This window comes from Armigeres subalbatus, chromosome 1, assembly GCF_024139115.2.
Source record: "Armigeres subalbatus isolate Guangzhou_Male chromosome 1, GZ_Asu_2, whole genome shotgun sequence".
NCBI classification, from domain to species: Eukaryota; Metazoa; Arthropoda; class Insecta; order Diptera; family Culicidae; genus Armigeres; species Armigeres subalbatus.
Genome location: NC_085139.1, coordinates 10,577,023 through 10,590,664, shown reverse-complemented (window position 1 = coordinate 10,590,664; position 13,642 = coordinate 10,577,023).

Sequence of the window (13,642 nt, the reverse complement as noted above, 5' to 3'; positions counted from 1 at the left end):
TGTTGCGACGAACGGTCGAGCTTAGAAACCTCTATGGAAACTCATATGTGAATATGTACGTTATGTGGAAGATATTGATTTGAAAAATGCATTGGAGGTAACCACTTTCCCTTCGATGGGACTCGAACCCATGACCCTACGAGTCCCATCGAAGGGAAAGTGGTTACCTCCAATACATTTTTCAAATCAATATCTTCCACATAACGTACATATTCACATATGAGTTTCCATAACATTGTAAATTAACGTCCAAGTCGGGTGGTTTAATCCCCGGAAATAGGCAATTAACTTTGATTGAATTTAGAAACCTCGTCCGGGTCACGACACAACTGACCCGAGTTACCAACGTCCTCAGACGGAACAAGTTTGTCTCGAAAACATCCGCCATGGCCTTACTCGATGTCGAAAAGGCATTTGACAATGAATGGCATGATGGCCTGGTGTACAAACTACAACGCTACAATCTTCCCAGCTACCTGGTGAAAATCATCAACAATTACCTGTCGGCAAGGACATTCCGGGTCTCAATCAGCGGAGCGAGTTCCAATGCGCACAACATCGTCGCAGGCGTCCCCCAGGGCAGTATCCTCGGGCTCCTGCTTTTCAATCTGTTCACCTCTGACATGCCAGAACCTCCAGAAGGCGGCATTCTGTCTCTGTTCGCAGATGACACATCCATCGTCTACAACGGTAGAGTGATCAGAGCGCTAGTGGCAAAACTCCAACGAGGCCTGGATGCCCTGACAGAGTACCTCACCAGCTGGAAGATCTGTATCAACGCGGCGAAGACCCAGGTCATCATTTTCCCCCACTCCAAATCCCCTAAACTTGTTCCGCCTGGGAACTGTAAAATCATCCTCAATGGCACGACTGTGGAATGGGCCAATGAGGCCGGCTACCTTGGCTTGACCCTCGACAGCAAGCTTATTTTCAGGCAACAGGTTGACAAAACGGTGACAAAGTGTAACGTCTTGTTGAAACTACTGTACCCTTTGATCAACCGCCGGTCGTCATTGTCCCTGAAAAATAAGCTTGCTGTCTACAAGAAAATCATCCTCCCTGTGATCGAATACGGCATACCGGTCTGGGAGAGCTGCGCTAAAACCCACCACCTCAAACTTCAACGGGTCCAAAACAAATTCCTGAGGATGATCCTCAACACCCCTCCCAGGACAAGAACATCCGAGGTCCACCGTCTGGCCGGGATAAAAACCTTACATGAACGCTTTGGTGAGTGTAAAGAAAAGTTTAGGGTCCGTTGCTTGCATTCGGATCAGGCTCCAATTAGGGCGCTAGTTCCAATCTAGGTTATCAAATTTTTATTGTAAATATTAGTGTACATAGTAGTTAGGTTATCAAATTTTTCAAAATGAACTAATGCCTGCAATAGGCTTCCATGTCATACTAGAGAATTTTCAAATTACTTCCTTTTCAAAATAATAATAAAAAAAACCAACAACAAAGATGAAGGGCCGTGTGACCAAACACTTACAATGTACATTAGATGTAAAATCAAATCAAATAAATAAACATACCTGTTCCGGGCTGTCTTCACTTCGAGTGGACTGTAAAAAAAACACTTATGACGAGCCCAGAGCCACTTTAAACTACAGGTCATCGACCTGGTCACTTGCCCTAAACTACTGCGGTCAGTGATTGTTTCGGACACTGTAATGAACTTCACTGTTTTTACTTGAGCGTGAGGAAAAGAATAAGTCTGTATTCCACCGAGTTTTGATGTACACTAAAGGTATATTTCGTTTGCTTCTCGCTGATGAGCTATCTGTACTGGACGTCGAGTCGATCATGCACGATCGTCCAACTGAGAATATGAGAGAATAATTGCTGCTATAAATTACTGAGGCGAATTGGGGTCAATTAGACTGGGTGGTAGATTACAGAACAATACCTTTATTGAAAAAAAAGTATCTTCTTCATTCAGTATTTTGCCATTGCACGGCAATAAACCGGTCAAGGAAAAAAGCGAAGCGATTTTCATTCCCCGAAAGCAGCCAAACCAATCAGCTCTTTTCAGAGCTATGAGTTAATTAATCCCTCCAGTCTGAGATATCGACACACCAGGCATTCCTTCACCGAGAAGGAATTGGCCGATCATCCTTGGCATTCCTCAACCGAAGGATTGGCCTCATCATTCGACTGTCCGTGACCGGACAAGAATTTCTGGAGGAACTTCTGGAGGACTCTTATTTGTTTTTTTTGTCGGAAGTACAACATAACGGATAGCTTCCAGAGGAATTTCTGGAGGAATTCCTGGACGAACTTCTGGAGGAATGTCTAAAGGAACTATCGAAAAAAAAACCTGGAGGAACTTTCTGGAGGAATTCCTGGGAGGATCTTTCGGGTTTTCTTTTTCTTTATTAAAGGTTCCCCCAAACACACGCGACGCGACAGTCGCGACGCGATTCTATCGCTTGGCGACAGCGATTCTGTCGCCGTTAGTATGGAAGCGTAAATAGAACATTGCCTGCAGCGACCCAACGATAGAATCGCGGCGACTAGTTGTCGCCGTCGCGGCGATGTAATCGCTTAGGTCTGGGGGAGCCTTAAAGTCTTTTTCACTCGAAATTGTGTAAAACACCACGGAGCTTCCGGAGGAATTTCTGGACGATTTATTGTTAAAATACGCGAAAATCCCGGCGGATTAAATGAAATAAACTTTTCGCGGGGTGATCGCGATCGTCGCGGAACATGCGATCACAACAAACAATTTGGATGACAGACTGAATGACGTCTTGTCAAATAAACGTCAGAATATTATCTCCACCCTGGACTTGCATGCAACATCACTAGCAATATTGGATTGCACTACAAATGTTTATGAGTAATCAAAACAAACCAGAATTGGTAGAAGTGTTGCCAGAGTCACTGGAATATACTAGTTGAATTATGAATTATGTTTATATATCAATAATGTAGAATAACTTGTTAATGTAATATGACGATGGAAACTAATGACCAATATACTCTGAGAATCAACAGAAAATCGTGTTTGATAATCTAATATTTATGGCATTAACTAATATTATCCCTACTGTTCTGATATATTTAAAGCAGTCAATCCATCAACTAGTATTTAATTTAAAGTTTATTTTAATATCATTGAAACTAAATTGAATCTCTAGAAATAATTAAAATCTCCTCAACTTCTTTTGGGGGTCCAATAAAATTAAATTTACGAATCGACCTTCTTGCGAATGTTCCGGATCTTCCATGGGTCCACCCGGTGGCTACGATATTCCGTGTGTGGTCCTATTCTATAATCAGGGTTCGACAACAAATGGTTTTAAAAAATCTCGGTGCTCCACAATGAAATTAAAGAATGGACCATTTTTATGCATGATTCGAATCTTCCTGCAGCGCACTTGGTGATCACAATGTATGGATCACAACATCAATTCCACACTCAGGGTTCGACAAGATATAATTCTAAAAAATCCTGGCGTTCCACGATGAAATTTACGAATTGTTCATTTTTACATTCATATTATTAGACTATTTTTACGGATATTCCGGATCTTCCAGGGGACCATCCGTAGTCGAAAATAGTTCGTGTGTGGTCACAATATCAATTGCGTACTCAAGGTTCGATAATAAATAATTCTAAAAAAAATCCCGGAGCTCTACGATGAAATTTTCAGGAAGCCAGTGTTACCGACAGAATCGGTAACAATGAAAGGTCTTAAAATTAGTTAGTTCACCCATAAACGTATTTCATCAAATAAATGTTAACAAATCAATTTTCGCATTTACGAACAATATTCAACATCTTTTAGAACACATTGAAGAGAATATGAGCTCGATGTTTCCAGACCAGACTAGATCACATTTTACTCTCTAATAGACGGTAAATTATCTCCACTAGATTGGGTAGTTCATTTGAACAATTGTTAACCATTGTCGATTTTTTGCCACCTGTACTCTCACAGTAGCCCACAGGTCACCCCAAACACACCGTCAATGTCAGTTTAGTATACGGTGGAACTCGAGAAACAAGCCGGTTGGTTGGTATACGAGGGCATTGCGTCGAACGAGAGATGAGCAGCTTGTTATTTCCCATGAGTCAGGCTGGGGATCTCCTGTCACGGTTTGGGGGGTGGGCTGGTGGGGGACCGAGAAGGCACGGAATCACTTTTGTCAGTGATCCACTTGAATATGAATGGCTTATATTTTCCGAGATGGAATTTTATAGCATCGCAGTGGAACAGGTTGGCAGGGGAAAATTTCATCTGAGTCGAAACAAAGAAACGTTGTTGCTTCATTGCAAAATATTTGTGATAAAAAAAAATTCCTTTGTTACTTAGTTTGGACATGTATGATTTTCAGTGGAATGTTATTTGTTTTCACTTTTAAAAAATAAACCTCAAATGTCCGATTTGACCGATAGCTGTTAGTTCTTTTGGGTCGTTAGTACTCCTGCTCTTTTTTTTTCGAATCGTTAGTTCTTCAAACCGTTATTGATTCAAACTTTTTAACTGAAGGTTTTTGTCTCTCAGGCTTACTCTTTGTTTCGCGGATCATTTGTACTTTTGTTTTTTCTTTCGCCTAATCACCCCAATATGCAATGATCCACGAATAATTGGCGAACAATCGACAACCTACCCTACCGACCAGCTGGATTTGATAATCTGTCGTTATCCTACCGCACTCTATTGACGCAACACTCAATTTGAACTAAATCAATCAAAACAGCTCCCCGTTTGTTCTATTTACAAACCACCCAAAATTCGTTCCCTACATTAATTTAATACCGCTTCGCTTCGATTGTTTGCACTATCCCAACTAAATACGAATCGTGCTGAATAATTTCCAATTTCAAATCGATGGTGCCCACCGATGCGAGAGTGCGTTCGCTATCTATGCGATTGCTATTAATTTGCTATTAGTGGAGCTAAACTCCAAAATAGCGCCACCTCGCGACCGCGCGCCTGTCATCAATTCGCTGTCGGTCGAAAATTTCAATTCAAACGGGCGTTTGGATTCGGTTGATAAGCCCCGTTTGATTGCGGTCATTGATGCTATCAATATATTTGCGTGCTGATTATGATTATGACACGACTAGCCAGCGCGCGTTGGAATTATGCACTCTCATCTATCCTCGATTATGATCAGGAGATAATTGAATTCAAATAAATACGTTTTTTTTTCTCTGCAAATGGAAGCTTGAACGACCAACCACAAGTCAACCACACGGGCCCTAAAGGTCAACATGGATAATGAGGCTTTAAACATGGGCCGATGGATGCAGCTGCCATGATTCAAAACCAGATGCTAATTACGAGCTTCGGACCTAATCTAACGAAGCGTGAAATCACGACCACGTCTCGCCATTCAAGTCCAGGAAATATATGACAGCTAGATATCTGCTGCATTTGAATCTGTGCAATGAGTCTACGAATGGAAGATGGCATAGTGGCTGGGCGTTATGTTCGGGTTTGTGTAGTCCGTATCTGGAATCGTCATCGCATAAATTATGGGCGCCCATTGCCTAGCCCTATCGGGTGTCAACGATTATAATAGCAAGCATTTTTAACAAATTTCAATCGACAGTTTGTTTAATCAGCCTCAAGTTGAGATCTAGAGAAACAAAAATTCAAAGAAATGAGAAATATGAATGAAATATTCATGCAAAGCAACAAATGCTGTATGATATATTTGATTTTTAAAATATTTGCATTAGAAAGAGCTTTTTAATAAAGTTGCAATAAAACATTCAGTGTAATAGCCATTCACCGTAAACTGTAGGTATGGTATAAGTTTTATTTGTACACTAGCAGACCCGACGAACTTCGTTTCGCCCAAAATTGATGTATTCTGAAATTACGCAATCTAACCTGAGTCGCCACGAGTATCTTGTCTATACCCTTTTCCCTTACTAACTGTTGATAATAAGATGATATTGATTGTAAATATCATAAGTCTCGGCTCCGTTAAGTGTTATACACGCCTGAGCCTGTCAAATAAACACAATAGATAAAAAAAGTTGCAATAAAACATTCAGTGTAATAGACATTCACCGTACAAAACTGTCGGTATGTTATAAGTTTTATTTGTACATTGCGATGACGAAGTATTCGGAAGCTGTGAGTGAGACCCGGAAAAACAGGAACCTTGAGCAAAAACAGTTCTTTTTCAACGCAATATGCTAAATCGGAGTTACTGCAACTGATTAACTACAGCCATGCCGAGCAAGTTACAGCCACGGCATATATGATGCTTATTCTTTTGGTGGAATGGACCGATTGCCGATCTCAATTGTAGTTGTCTTCAAGGGTCCGTGAAATTAGGCATAGTGTACGTTAGGTACAATGGATGCCTTCTTTATGTCATGTCATGAACTGTTCTTTGAAACATTTTAGAGGAGCGTAGCATGCTGTGTGGCTGTGTAGCCTGACATCAGGTAGAGTGAGAGGGTGCGTCCTGTAGGGTCTGCCTAGGATGTGGTGGGGTTCGACAGTGGGCTCTGTTGAACTTCTATAAAAAGCTGCATGTGTCCCCAAGCAGGCCCTATCAAAGCGACCGTGTGCCGCTCAAAGCGCACTAGCCTAGTCCTGGTGTTGGGTAGGACTTTAAACAAATTTGACCCGACTGATCGAGTGTCTGTTCACCAAGGAGGTGCGGCTCCAACAGCGTCTGTTCTGGCATCCAGCGGCTGAGTATGAAATGCTATTACCCGGAAGCTATACCTAAGATGGCAGCCCCATCCCGGTGGATAGGGAACCTTGGGCCAACAACCTACTGTTCCCGAATCATCAATTTGTTCGAGAATCCGATAATGAAAGAATACGGACTGATTTTACGGCGACGACTCTTAGCGCGAAACAACGGACACGAATAGGAACATGGAACGTTTTAACCCTAGCCCAGCAGGGTAAATTGGTACAACTTGCCAATGAGGCACGCCGCATGAAGCTTGAGATCCTGGGACTGAGTGAAGTCTGTTGGCCAAACTTTGGAGAACACAGAACGCCGTCGGGACAAGTTCTGCTATACTCTGGTTTACGAGGTGAACACGCTCCTCGGCATCGCGGAGTTGGCTTCCTACTAAGCGCTCAGGCACACTCTGCGCTTATGAAGTGGGAACCTATAAGTGAAAGGATAATCGTTGCATGATTTAGAACACGAGTCCGAAACCTTACTATAGTGCAATGTTATGCGCCTACCGATGCTGCCGACCTGCAAGACAAAGAGAACTTCTACAGTCAACTCAATGCCGTCGTAGATAGAATTCCGAAGGGTGATATCAAGATCTGTTTGGGCGACTTCAATGCGAAGATCGGATCCGACAACTCGAACCATGAGCGCATTATGGGACGCCATGGTCTCGGAGAAATGAGCGAAAACGGAGAGCTGTTCGCAGAATTTTGTGGTATTAACGACATGGTGATCGGGGGATCGCTCTTCCCTAATCGACCGGTTCACAAGGTCACGTGGGTCTCCCGTGACGGCTTTACAGAAAATCAAATCGACCACATCTGCATCAGCCGAAAATGGAAACGGAGCCTTCTTGATGTACGGAATAAACGTAGTGCCGATATCGCATCTGATCATCACCTCCTTATCGGCGAAATACGCCTGCGCATTGCGCGGATTCGTCGGCAGGAGGAAATAGTTGGACGACGATTCGACACACGCCGACTGGAAGTTGCCACGGTGAAACGGTCCTTCGTTGAAGAACTGGAGACGCGTGCTGCAGATATTCCGGAAGGTGGCAGCGTGGAAGACCATCAAGAATGCCTTCATCGCCACCAGCGAGAACAATCTGGGCGAACTACGCACCCAGAGAAAACAATGGATCACCGATGAGACCTGGAGGAAGATAGAGGAGCGAAGAAAAGCCAAAGCCGCGATAGAGCGATCGAAAACCAGAGGAGCCAAAGTCTTAGCCCGTCAACGATACGCGGCTCTTGAGAAGGAAGTAAAACGCTCATGTCGACGAGACAAGCGAGCGTGGGCACACTCTCTGGCCGACGAAGGAAAGAGAGCCGCCGCAACCGGGGACATTCGCCTCCTCTACGATATCTCACGACGCTTAAGCGGGGCGAAGATGAATGCAACGATGCCTGTGAAAGACGCGAATGATCAGTTATTGACCGACCCAACTGACAAGCTGAAACGCTGGTTCGAGCACTTCGAACAACTTTTTCAAGTGCCAGCCAGGCCATCACCACCTCGGCATGATCTGCCTAGGATCCGACGTATAACACGCGTCAATACCGAAGCTCCATCACTGCTAGAGATTCAAACAGCCATCCAAAGCATGAAATCGAATAAAGTCCCATGGGTCGACCGCATATCAGCCGAGATGCTCAAAGCTGACCCCATGACATCCGCACAACTACTGCATCGTTTATTTTGTAATATCTTTCCCGGTCGACTGGATGAAAGGTATCTTAGTGAAGGTGCCCAAAAAGGGTGACCTGACTGTATGCGATAACTGGCGAGGCATTATGTTGCTGTGTACCGTTCTCAAAGTTCTGTGCAAAATTATCCTAGCCCGGATTCAGGAGAAGATCGATGCGACTCTCCGGCGGCAGCAAGCCGGATTCCGTGCTGGAAGATCCTGTGTGGACCATATTGTCACGCTCCGCATCATTCTGGAGCAGGTCAACGAATTCCAAGAGTCCCTTTACTTGGTATTCATTGACTACGAAAAAGATTTCGACCGTCTCAATCACGAGAATATGTGGGGCGCCCTGAGACGCAAGGGGGTTCCTGAGAAAATCGTCGGCCTCATCGAAGCACAGTACGAGGCCTTTTCGTGTAGAGTGCTGCACAATGGGGTCCTGTCCTATCCTATCCGGGTCGTAGCTGGTGTGAGGCAAGGATGTATTCTATCACCGTTACTGTTCCTCGTCGTAATCCATGAGATTCTGGTAGATGCGATTGACCGTGAACCAAACCGCGGGCTGCTATGGCAGCCTATAACCATGGAGCACCTAAACGACTTCGAATTTGCTGATGACGTTGCATTCCTCGCGCAACGGCGCTCTGATATGCAGAGTAAGCTCAAGGACCTTGCCGAGCGCGGAGCGCTCCTCTTTGGCAGGTTTAGTCATCAACGTCAACAAAACCAAATCGTTGGATGTAAACACGGTGACTCCTTCCAGTTTCACAGTAGCCGGGCAACCAATGGAGAATGTTGAAAGCTTCCAATATCTTGGTGTCTCCGAATGGCGTCAGACGTCATCGACATAGGCGCACGGATCAAGAAAGCAAGGGCTGCCTTTGCGAGTTTAAGAAATATCTGGAAAAACAGGCAGATAAGTGAACGCACCAAATACGAATTTTCAACTCTAACGTGAAATCTGTTGCTGTTATACGCTAGCGAAACATGGTGTGTATCAATGGAGAACAGAACAACAGCTGCAGGTGTTCATTAACAGATGCCTGCGGTATATAATTCGGGCCTGGTGGCCTCACAACTGGATCTCAAACAACGAGCTCCATCGCCGTTGTCACCAGAGGCCGATAGCAACAGAAATTCGGGATCGTAAGTGGGGCTGGGTCGGCCACACTTTACGTAGTCGAATGGGAACGAAATCTGTAAACGAGCATCAAACTGAAACCCAGCGGGACATCGCAGCAGAAGCGGCGGCGAAGCCTCAATAAAGAAATAAACGAAGTCGACCGAAATCTAACCTGGCAACAGGTTAAAGCGATAGCCGGGCAACGCTCAGGATGGAGATCTTTCAAGTCGGCCCTTTGCACCACCGGAGGTGTACAGGATTCATAAGTAAGTAAGTAACTCAGTTGACCTGCTGGGATGTTCAACGATGCACGAATACATCGTCGGCTTGATTGATCGGGTAGATCCCATATTCTGACCTCCACGACGTTTTGGAGAATCAAATGTAGAATTCGTTTCAAAAAAGTTCCAACTTAGGTTGGAACCAGTTCCCACCTAACTGCTGTCAAAACACTTTTTTATTCACTCAGGTTGGTTGGCTAGGTTCGCACTAGTTCCAACCCCAAAGCTGTCGGGTTCGCACTGTGTTGTTTCACAGTTTCGCACCAGGTTCACCAATACAACTGCAGTTCAAGTGTCAAAATCATATGGGTGGAATAAACAAGCTGGAGGGAAATACAAACCAGAGTAAAAACGTTCAGAGTTCCGTTAAAATAGCACGTGGCAGCACTCTCTGAGAGAGAAAATTGCCCAGTTCAGCCCGCCAGAATGACGATGTCAGTGTCGCCAAAATTATTTCATCATTATGCAGTTTACAATTGCTTTAGAATTTACCATAAACGCAGAACAGAAGGAATTGGCAACAATGAGAAAAAATTTATCACTCATGCAGTGGTTTGGCGAGAGAACAGCAGTAACGCCGTAATGACAGTGGTGCTGGTGTAAATAAGAAAAATAAGACAAACAAGACAAATGAGATAGATAAGACAAATAAAATAAGTTTTTCCAGGATTTCCAGTTTCTATGGGAATACCTCCAGGAGTTCCTAAGGAAGTTCCTCCCGGAATTTCCCCGGAAGTTTATCCAGAAATCCTTTCGGAAGTTACTCCAAGAATTCCTTTGCAAGTTCCTCCAGGACTACAATATACAATCTTTTAGAAGTTCCTCCAGGAATTCCTTCGGAAGTTCCTCCAGAAATTACTTCGAAAGTTACTCCAGGAATTCCCGGAGGAACTTCCGGAAGAATTCCCGGAGGAACTTCCGGAGGAATTCCTGAAGAAACTTCCGGAGGAATTTCCGGAGGAACTTCCGGAGAAACTTCCGGAGGAACTTCCGGAGGAATTCCCGGAGGAACTTCCGAAGGAATTCCAGGAGGAACTTCCTAAGGAATTCCAGGAGGAACTTCCGAAGGAATTCCAGGAGGTATTGTCTTATTTGTCTTATTTGTCTTATTTGTCTTTTTGTCTTATCTGTCTTATTTATTATCAATTGTTTATCTCAACACATTCCTATATTTGATTTCAATTTCTATATTTCGTATCTTCGTGTTCACAAATAGAAATACGCTTTTATCTAGTGTCACGCTAGATACAAAGTTGACGGACTTTCTATCGCTCTCATCGCTCCTTTACTGCCGTGCGTCACAAGAAAATATGCTTTTGGCTGCTCTCCCGAAATGATAACTTTTGTATGGAATTTGGAAAACTTGGTTGAAGTAAAATAAGCTTCCTTCAAAATTAATGCGATCACATATACGTTTTATCACATAAAAATGATCGTTGGAAAATTTTAAAACTTTTGGCAGTTGGGTTTTGAGAAATTCGGTTCCTTTATGCCTCAAATCATCGGAGAGAGGTACTGAGAAGCGAAAATTTCAGTTGTAAAATAGTTAAGTCTTCTTCTTATTATTGGCATTACATCCCCACACTGGGACAGAGCCGCCTCGCAGCTTAGTGTTCATTAAGCACTTCCACAGTTATTAACTGCGAGGTTTCTTAGCCAGGTTACCATTTTTGCATTCGTATATCATGAGGCTAGCACGATGATACTTTTATGCCCAGGGAAGTCGAGACAATTTCCAATCCGAAAATTGCCTAGACCGGTACCGGGAATCGAACCCAGCCACCTTCAGCATGGTATTGCTTTGTAGCCGCGCGTCTAACCGCACGGCTAAGGAGGTCCCCAATAGTTTAGTATTTAGAGCTTAATTCAAATTTGGGAAACAGTAGGTCCACGAAATTTTCAAACATTTCTTGATATATTTCAAAGAGATTTTCAATTGGGAAAAGAGAAATTCGTTTCCAATTTCGAGGTGGCTTGGTTCGATTCCCGGTGCCGGCCTAGGAAATTTTCGGATTGGAAATTGTCTCGACTTCCCTGGGCATAAAAGTATCATCGTATTAGCCTCATGATATACGAATCAAAAATGGTAAATTGGCTTAGAATCCTCGCAGGTAATAACTGTGGAAGTGCTTAATGAACACTAAGCTGCGAGGTGGCTCTTTCCCAATGTGGGGATGTAATTCCGATAATGATAATAATTAATTAATTATTTATTTAAGTAGTTCTTCAAAAAAAATCATACGGAAATTCTTCAAAGAATTCTTATAATTCTTCCAGGTATTCCTCCTTGAAAAATTGTTTGCATTCCATTGCGAATTCTTCCAACAATGAATGAGAGCAATATTTCAGGCATTTCTTCAAATTTTTCCAAAAATTCATCAGGAAATTTCTCCAAGAGTTCCTACGAAATTTCTTCCAAGAATTTCTCTGGAAGTTCCAACAGGAATTCCTTTGAGTAAGTTCCTCCATGAATTCCTCCGGAAGTCCCTCAAGAGATTCCTGCGGAAATCCCTACAGAAATCCCACCCGAAGTCTATCCAGGAATTCCTCCGGTAGTCCCTTCAAGAATTCCTTCGGAAGTGAAATTTCTACGAAAGTTCGTCCTAGAATTCCTTTGAAAGTTCTTCCAGAAATTTCTTCGGAAGTACCGGAGTTCCGGAAGTCTCTCAAGAAATTCCTCCGAGAGTCTCTTCAAGAATTCCTCCGAAAGCTCCTTCAGAAATTCTTCCGAATGTTTCTCCGGAATTCCCTCCAGAATTCCTATAGAAGTTTCTTCAGAAATGTATCCAGAAAGACCTCTGGAAGTCCCTCTAGATTTTTTTTTCGGAAATTCCTCCGGAAGTTTCTCCAGGAATTCCTCCATAAATCCTCCAGGAATTCCTCCGTCAGTTCCTTCAGGGATTCCTCCGGAAGTTCCTTCAGGAATTCCTTCGGGAATTTCGCCAGGAATTACTTCGGAAGTTCCTCCACGAATTCCTCCGGAACTTCCTCCAGAAGTACCTCCGGAAGTCCCTCCAGAAATTTCTCCGGAAGTTCTTCCAGGAATTCCTCCGCAAGTTCCTCCCTAAATTCCTCCGGAAATTCCTTCAGGAATTTCTCTGGATGTTCCTCCAAGAATTTCCTCGGATTTTTTTTCGGAAGCTCTTCCAGGAATTGCTCCGAAAGTTCCTCCAGGAATTTCTCCGGAGGAATTCCTGACGGTACTTCTGGTATGCATTTCCAAATAATTTACTGAAGGAACTTCCATATGAATTTCTAAAGGATTTTTGGGAGGAATTCCTGAAGAAATTTTAAAAGGAATTCCTGAAGGAATGTTCCAAGGATTTACTGAAAGAACTTCCTAAGGAATTGTTGAAAGAACTTCGGAGCTACCGAACTCCCGAGCTTCGAACGTAACATCAGGAAGAAGAAGAACTTCTGAATGGATTCTTGAAAGAACTTCCGTAGCAATTCCTGAAGAAATTTCCGAAGGAATACCTGAAGAAACTTCCGGGGAAATTCCGGAAAGAAACTTAGAGTAAATGCCTGCGGAGGAATTCCAAAGGAAACTTCGAGCAAAAGCCTGAATGAAGTAGTGGAGAAATTCCTGTAGAATCAGAAAGTTGCAATTTAACAATGTGAGTGCAATTATTGAACTAGATGCAGTAACGTTCAATAAGGTGATGCAAGAAGGAAAGTTGAACTGTGGGTGGAATCGCTGTCGAGTGATCGATGGCTTGCAGGTTACTAGATGCTTCAAGTGTTGTACATTCAATCACAAGAGTAAGGATTGTAAGGCCGAAGTAACCAAGTGCCCTATATTCAGTGAAAATCACACAGTGCAAGAGTGTAAATCTAATAAAAAGGAATGCGCGAATTGTAAGCAAATGAGCG